Source organism: Nestor notabilis, unplaced genomic scaffold (genome assembly GCF_000696875.1).
Source record: "Nestor notabilis isolate BGI_N333 unplaced genomic scaffold, ASM69687v1 scaffold29914, whole genome shotgun sequence".
Classification (NCBI taxonomy): domain Eukaryota; kingdom Metazoa; phylum Chordata; class Aves; order Psittaciformes; family Psittacidae; genus Nestor; species Nestor notabilis.
The window spans coordinates 1-9,022 of record NW_009925677.1 but is presented as its reverse complement, the minus strand read 5'-3'; positions in this window follow the sequence as shown (position 1 = coordinate 9,022).

The following is a 9,022-nucleotide window of genomic DNA, read 5'->3' as shown; positions in this document are numbered from 1 at the left end:
GGGGCCTTGAACACTGCAAGGGGGGGGGCAGCCACAGCTTCTCTGGGCACCCTGTGCCAGCGCCTCAGCACCCTCACAGGGAAGAACTTCTTCCCGATGATATCTAACCTGAACTTTCCCTGTTTAAGTTTGAACCCATTCCCCCTTATCCTGTCATTACAGTCCCTGATGAAGAATCTTTCTCTGGTACCTTTGAAGGCCCCCTTCATATACTTGAAGGCTGCTATGTTAAGTTTTTAACCTAAAATTAAAGGTTTCAGACAATGCTTGTCCTTTTAAGTGCAATAATACAATATTGGATGTATATTTGTTTGAATCAGGGTGTTATCAACATCAATGGTGCTTTCAGTCTCTCTGCTAGATGATAATTTTAAGAGGAAAAGTTAGAAGTTGTTTTTTTACTAAAAGAGTTTGGTCATTTGTATTTATCCTGTAGCAATAATTAATAAGAGCTGTCCCCATGAATTAGGCTGCCACATGCAGAATTAATAATACAGAAAAAATACACTTGGCCTTCAATAAACATTAAAACACATATTGTAAACAAAATAATTTTAGGTGGAGGAGGTGAATCTATGATGCCTAGCCTTTCTTTAGCACATGACTTCAGTATAGCAGGTTTCGATCAGCACTGTCCCAACCTGCACAGTAAATGCTGAATAATTACAACAGTTTGTTAATGCATCTGCAGGAACCGGGGTAACCGGGGTCAACCTCCATGCCAGAGAGGCTTTAACCGCTTGGCTTGCTTAATTGCAGCACATATTTCACATTCATGAATAACCTGGGCAATAGTGTCCATTGTTAAGTCCACCCCTCGATCACGAGCCCATCTATATGTTGCATCTCTGCCCTGATGGCCTGAGGTGTCATGGGCCCACCGGGCTAAAAATAATTCACCCTTATGCTGCCAATCTAAGTCCATTTGAGCCGCTTCAATCTCAGCAGCTTTATCCACTTGTTGGTTCTTCTGGTGTTCCTCAGTGGCCCGACTCTTGGGTACATTTTGTACAGGTGGCTTTTTATGACTAGCTTGGTATGATCAAGAAATGGGATTCTTTTTCTCTGCCATCCCCCAGATTATTGTTCTGAAATTGAAAGAGTTGGTTACTCATTAATTCTTTCAAAAGTATTTGATTCTTCCCATTTTGAAAAGCACATAGATCTAGGGGTTTAGTAATCATAATGTAAATGATCAATAAACCCACAAAATAGTTCTGCAAGACTTTAGTTTTTATCCCTTAGCAGTTGTTCAGTTACCTTTGCAACCATAAAGATTTATAATTTGCAACTGGAACTATGCCGTGCAAGCGAGGCCTAAGGCTGCGCAGGCACTAATGGCTCATTCCCATCTTTCAGCTTTCAGAGTATGTTCTTAGATTTCTACTATAGTACAGTGGAAACTATGTTAACTGTGGTTACGCAGGGTGAAAACCCGTGCTATGCTGCCACGATAAAGTAATGAAGAACATGAGTGGGATCAGTTACCAGCAGGAAATAGCGGCAAAGAGTACAGTCCCTGTTCAGTGCAGTTGCTTGACAGATTTTCAGGCTGAAGGGGTTTTGGGGATAAAAGGGGGAATAAAGTTCCTGTTGTTCAGTATTTGGGAGAACGACGTGCCCTGTGGGCACAGTTTTCTAAGACTTTCATACAGACTGTTCAAAAATATTGTTAAGTGGAAGAACTTAAACATCTTCCCATGATAGGATGTTTTGGGGGTTTTATGATGTATGCTTTCCTGTCCCTTTATGGACCTGGTAATTTGTCAAATTGTAAATGTTAGACAGCATATAACATTTTTGTCTGTGACTAATGAGAAGGAAGTCTTTCTTTATAAATACTGGTTGTTTTAGTACAGACCTAATGCTTTTCTCTCTCCTACTACTCTGGTACTTACTAGGCTGAGATGGTCTCTGTGACCAGTCAGGAGAAGTTCTCCCCTGCTTTTCATACAAGTATGAGTTGTTTAAAAGTAGTTCATGTGTATGTCAGACAGAAGTGTTAGAAATTAGACCTCAGACCTATTGCAGCTAGTATAAGGATTAAAACTGGCACCAATATATTTGAATTAAGCTCTAAGATCTCCCTGGTTCTAATTTTTTTTTTCATCTTCCTGCACATGAAGGTTGTGCCTTTCTAGTGTTCTGAAAAGTTTATGCAGTGCAGGGAAGACAGTGGTTTGTGGCTTGTGCTCTAAGCAGGCAAGTTTATTCTTTGATTGGTTTGAGTCACTTACGCATGTTTAGTATTAAACAAAGTGTTCACATTCATATCCTTTGCAGGAAGCGTTTGACCCTGTTGCACATGAAACTTTCATGAATGTGCTAAGGAAAAGTGTCATGCTTAAAAAAAGAAGACAAGAGTAGCTGTAATGGTTTCCCAGGAAGACAGAATGACATTGCAAGATAGGCTTTGCAAGGGTCTGTGCTTTATGCAGTACTCGTCCTCGGTTTCATCTATGAGTATGATGGAAAGGAATAGCCACATTAAATTTGCAGGTGACACCAGCCTGGAAATGTGTTAAAGGACCATTTTAAATGACTTTGCAAAATAGGAGAAATGGTAAAAATATACAAAATGCTTTAATGGGTCAGGCGACCGTTTCGTCCAGCCTAACACTCAGCAGCACTGTAGCAGAAGCATGTGAGCCAAGCCGCCCTCTGCAGTCCATTTCCTTCATATTTCTTCAGCATCCACAGTCTTTGCACCAGGGTTTCCTGCAGGATACTGCAGCTTTGCAGCAGTTCAAGTGCAAGGCAGGGAAATAACTGCCTGTGGTGGGTGGGGTTGGTACTGATCACAGGCTGAGTGTGGTGGGCTGGTTTGGGATCAAGGCAAACATTGCTTTCAACTGAGTCCAAAGAGAAGTCTGTTCTGCAGAAGAGATGAAGTAGTCATCCTGCTCCATTTGATTGATTAAGGATTCTGTAGCTAGTATTAATTTTGGGCACCATATATCAAGGAAGACTGCAAAGCGCCCATTGGAAAGCACCAATTAGTGGTCTAGAAACATTGAACAAATCAAGTGGCAGGGGGGAGGAGAGAGAGAGAAGGACCTATTTGTTTTCCATGTGCGTGGTAGGTGCATCACTATACAAATACACATGTGCATGTGTAAACAGATTTTCTTAATATTGTTCAGAATAAGTAAGAATTTGAGCTCAGACAAACTATAAAGAGTTTCCAATTAAAAGGAAGATTGTAAGACACGAAGCGAGGGCATGTTTTTAATAGCAATAACTTTACCAGCTGCGCTGGATTTTTTTCCCCCCTCCTAGACACCAACTGTTGCTGCATCCCATACATTTCCCAAGATTAGTAATACTTGGAGCTGTACATGAGGTGTTTTCAGCTTTTGACATGTTTACCACAGCGTCATTGCAGAGTATGTTGTCAAATGTCAAGGGGGAAAGGTTATTCCTGCAATAGCTCAGAGACTAAGCTCTTGGCTGCATCAAGATGCCACTGAAAGGCTGTGAACTTGGAGCCTTTCTTCTCTGACACATGAGGTAGGATTTATAAGCATTTGTGTAGCAACCTGTGCCTTTAAAAAAGAAAAACAAACCCAATCCACTAAGGATGCTGGCTGCACTTGTTCCTGGGAGTAAATTCATGTGAGAGAGTTGGAACTTCGAGGACAAAGTTTCTAGCCTTTGCCAGGCAGTACTTGACTGCATTTATTAGCACTTTTTGTCTTTGTTTTCTGAGTTGTTCCGTTGTGTTTGGTTTGGTTTGGTTTTTGGCTTGGTTTGGTTTGGTTTTAGGTTTAGTTTTGTTTTGGGTTTTTTTTTGTTTTTTTGTTAATACAAAGTAGCCAAATGTTAAACAAAAGTCTAAGAAGCTGCCTTACTTGAAGGGTTTCTCAGTTTCAGTAGTTGCCTGGAGAGTATCAGTGAACAGTTCCGTTTCCTGGAGGTTTTGCAATCCTGTGTTTCTATGGTTCTACAGGAAGGGCATTCCACATTAAGTGGAGCTTCTAGCAAGCACAGTAGGAATTGGGAACTGGAACGAGAGGACTTTACAGCCCCTGTACTCAGGGAAGCCTGGGGCTCCTGGAGCTGCACTTAAGTCCCAGGTGTGTATGTTTATTTCCCACTGTGGGGAAAAATCTGCTGGTATGTTCCTTGAAATACTAATATTCCTCCACTCCTTATTTTATATAAGGAAAGTTAGGAAAATATTTATTAGCAAGACAGCAAGAAAGACTAAGAAGGAGAAGCTGAAACTTAAAAAGTTCCATTAGTTTTCACGTGGTTATTAACGTGCACCAACTCTAAAGCTATAATTTGTCTTTCAAAGGATATTCTTGGCAGCTCATACAGCATGCCTAAAGCTATTTAATTTCATAAATTTTAATAGAGGAAAAGGAAATATTCATGGGTTTTTTTTCCCCCCATCTTTCAAGTGTGTGAAAGGGTGGATATTGAGTTAAACACACTGGAGCAGTGAGTAGCAGGACACAGAGTGGCCTCTAAAAGGAATTTAATGAGGTGAGATTACATCTCTCCTCACGGATTGTGCTTTTTCCATTTTGTGAACACATTATGAAATTCAACAGCTTGTCAATTGCACTACAGCTTCTTTGAAACACAGGGCATGGTATAAAAGATTGTCTATGTGAATAGCTTATGTTTGGGTACATGCGTTGTGTTTCTTGGACAGTCTCTCACCAGCCTTAGCCAAGGCGGGAAGAATACCAGTGGTTGGAAATTTGCAGGCTTTACAACTGTTGAAAACGTTGCCACTATGTAGTGTCTGGGTTCACTTTTTTAATAAGGATGCTGCATTTTGTGCTTGCTACCTATATGGGGGGGAGGCACAAAAACCCCGGCCCTGTACCTCAGCACGTCCTTCAGTCACCAGGTGAAATCCCCCCAACCTCCCATTCTGGAAGCTGCTTGGTTTCTGTAGTCGTCTTTGTTGGTCCTGTCCATTGAAGGGATGTTGGGATAAAGAGACAAATAGGTGTTTTATACATGATGCCACCTCCTTTTTCCAAATATTTATGGTCTCATGTCCAGTATGTAATCTATGTGATTGATGATCGGGCAAGCTGAATGACAGTTAGCTCAAATACCAAGTCAGCTAGGTGTGCTTTAAACAAAACAATTATTCTATGAAATAGATGAAATATTTTCACACTTTGTGCACTCCCTTAAGAATAAGCATCTTCAGACTAAAACAGATAAAAGCAAGGGAAACCAACTGTGTTTTTACTGTAAGAGTAAGAGCTCCGATTCAATATGTAAGAGAGTGCTTGACTTAAACCCTAATGTTTCTTGGATTGCAAGAAACTAGAATCAATGCAAGATCTATGCAAAGGAAAAAAAAGGTAAGAAATGACATCTTTCTCATGTTTATCCATTACTGTGCAACATCTTTGGTTTGAATATGTGTGTGTTTGTTTGTGCAGACAAACTGATGAACTGGCAAGCTGAAGAGGTATTACAAGTGGAAATTAGTGAGAAGAGAGTGAGAAGGCAGGTACTGTTTTATTTGGGGAGTCTAAATCTGAAACAGGTCTTTCATACAGGAGAGAAAGTAATTGCCCCACATCTATTTCTGTGCATTACAGGAACTTTGAAGGGCAGCCGTATCTGTCCACATGGTCTTTTGTATCTGCCACCAGCACTGCTTTTCAGGTCAAATAAGCATGTAACACCTCTTTTCCTCATTCTGCAAGTTAACATGTGCCATCATTGATACCCCACAAAAAGTCTGAAATACGTAAGACACAAGGTTGCTGCTGAAGAGCAATCGCTCAGCTGAGCCAGGACAGCTGACAGTTGGAGATCAGTGGTCACATAGTGCCACTTGGTGGTATCGCAGCCAGCCCGGCTGAAATCAGTGGAGGGGACAGAGTGCTGGCTTTGTTGGGAGTGAGAAAGGCTTCCATCCTCTCTGTTTAGGATAAAATGATTTTTTCGCGTGAATTGCCTCAACCTCCAGCTTCCTTTACTTGGCTCCAGTGTCCTCTGCAGCCACTGGCAGTTTCTACTCAGTCCCTAGACCCACTTTCTTTCCGCCAGCTGTTTTCCCTGAGTTTTCCCCCCTATCTTTCTCCTCCCTGACAGATTCTCCCATGCTTCAATCCACATCTTTTCTCCTCTGGGGCCTGGGATAGAGAATCTAACAGAGAGCATGGACCATCCCAGCTTATCTTTCCTTCTCGTCTCCCTCCCCGGACAGCCGCGTCCGTGCTCCTGCAGTGGGTGGTCACCTGCCTGGGCAGCACAGTGGTGGGGATGCTGTCAGCTATGAAGTCAGTCGGTCTGTTACCAAGTGTCCTCATGGATTTGTATCTCAGCAAACTTAGCAGGGATTCACCAAAACATATTTCTGACATCGCCTCACAACCCCAAAGTAAAGGAATTAGAGCCTGTGCTGGAATTTTTTCAAACGTGAGCAAAAAGTGTACTCCCATGCTCGGTTTTGGTCTAAGACACAGCCGATCCCTTTGACTGGCTTGACTGGCTCTTCTCCTCATAAATTCAATATAAGGGAACTTTCAGCATGAAAAAGCCCAAAAGATTGTATTTTGCTGTAGTTCTAAGCATTTAAACTGGCATTTTACAATAGAAATACTGATTTCTAAGTAAATCTGAGCACCACTTATTATTAACAACTCTTTGAATAGCTACTGGTACCTGTGGTGTGTATGTGCTACAAGCAAGAGAACAAATTACCAACAATGTTTTCTAGCCATGTAGCTTAATAAAAGTTCTATCTTGACCTAAGATTCATTTACGCTAGTAAACCTGTACTTGTTTCAGTTTTGATGTGCTTACAAATGCAATTCATAACAATAAAATCACTAGCCTATGGTAGCTTTCTTTCAGTTGCACTGCCAACCACTGCACTTGGCTTTAAACCCTGTACTAGTTCAAACTCCCTATACTATTTTAAAATCCTCATGTATATAACAAATAAAAGCCCAGGATGAGTTCAGTGGTCCAGAGGCACAGTGTGGTATTTCAGGATGTTCTTTTCTAGAACATTTTGAGCTGTGGAAGAAAATTGCTATTAGTTGTAAAGTACCCAATGGGAGCTACAAGTGTTGGCCTCCAGTTGTCCCCTGCCAGTAGCAGAGACAAATTAAATTGAAGTGCATTAACAATCGTCAGGCTTCAGAAAAAGTCCTGTGGGAAGCTGTGCTTCAGGCTCCATGATTCATTTCCTGCCTTTTCGCTGTCTGTGTACACTACTGATCCCTTGACTTCTTGGCTGGATGCACCGGCGCTGTTAAAACTTGGGTGGTATCTGTTTCAGTGTTGTCCAGTAAAATTGGTCATGGCAGGATTTGTCTGGGGAGGAGGGGAAAAAAAGAGGGAAGGGAAAAAAAAGAGGGAAGGAAAAAAAGTCTCGACTATTTCAAATTATCTTGGCCTGTAAATATTGAGGCCAACATAAAGAACCATGGGGTTTAGTTGTTATTATGTGGTTTTGCTTGCACTGATGATGAATGGCTACAGCACTGCCTTTTATTGAAGGAGATTAATTACATTTTGCAGATGTCTCTGAAAGTTCTTAAAAATATACCTGATTTAGACTGTTTATTTTAAGCAGGTGGTTAACGAAGAGCTTCTTCCTGCAGTATCCTTGTTTGTCCCGCTTTTCCACATGGACAAATTACTCTAGCAGTAGGATTTTTCTGAATCTCTTATATGCTACTAGTAGGAAGGAAAATGATTTAGTCGTGTGTGCAGTTATGTGTCTAGTAATGGAAAGTCTGAGTTTTGACCTGATGCTCAGCTATACATCAGAAAGCACTAAAACTAAGCCAGAGTAGAAGTTGTGACTTGGCTGCGTTACTCATTTGTCACTGGTCAAGGCTTTTGATCCATTTTTGTTGCTGTTGAAACTCTCACAACATTATTTCTGGCAGATATATTATCTCCAGCAGATATGAGGCCATGGAAAACCTCAGCCCAGATGGTTAAGGATTACCAAGTTATGATCAGATGAACCACTCGTAGCTGCAGAGGTTCATCCCAGCTCCTCTCTGGATGATGTCATGGACATGGGTTAAGGGAAACTGAACGCACTGGCCTTGGGTTATTGAACAAGCTGCTTCACAGAAGCTCTGCCAGTTCTGACCGTACAGTATCTCCCTCTAATGTTTCCTGTCTGTCTGATGCATGGTTTTGAGCCGTGTGGGTAAGATGCAGGATGTGGCTATGGAAAGGTGGCGGAGGAAAAATCCAATATTATCCACTGAGGAAGTCCTGCCTGTCTCCAATCACAGTCTCGGAGAGAACCATTTGAACCTCAGCCACGCAGAGAGCCATGACCTTCGTTCTTCTTTGTACACATCATTCTTTGGCCATTGAAATACACTGGCCTTGGGTTTCAGATGGGGCAACCTTCTGGTAAGAAATAAAAATCTGTTTCAGCAGAGGGTTCACATCATTCAAAGCTCTCATAGAAAATTATTTTAAACCTGACTCTTTTATTCTTCATATCAGTACACCAAAATTCTTCTATAGCACTTGCCACCAAAATGAGTGGGTTTTCTCGTGGGGGCTGCTGCTCATGTTCAGCCATGGAGCTGAGGGGGAAAAATCTAAGTCAGTCAGAGTTTGTCACAAACCCTACATGTTACAGCTGAAAGGCTGGCACTGCTGCGTGGTCGAGGAAAGCGCCATGCAGAGAGCATATTTGTGTTACGAAGAATGGAAATAATTAGTCATAAAGCATTTCAATATAAAAAATATTAAAACATTCTTGGAAGAGAAGGTTGCGAAGGGGTGGCACTTGGCTGGGGTGGTGGAACAGCTTCAAACCACACATCTCATTGCTTTGGAGATAGATAGATAGAGATGCCTGAGCTGGCTCAACACACTTGGCAGCAGCAGGGCTGTACAATGGAGCCCCCTAACATGAGCCTGGTAGGCAAGCAAAGTGTAATCTCAGGTAACCCCCATGACTTCAACTAACCCCAGTGGGGTATTCAGAGTGAGTTTGACCTCAAGTAACCCCTACAGGCTAATTGTTTGACCTCAAGTAACCCCTATGACCTCA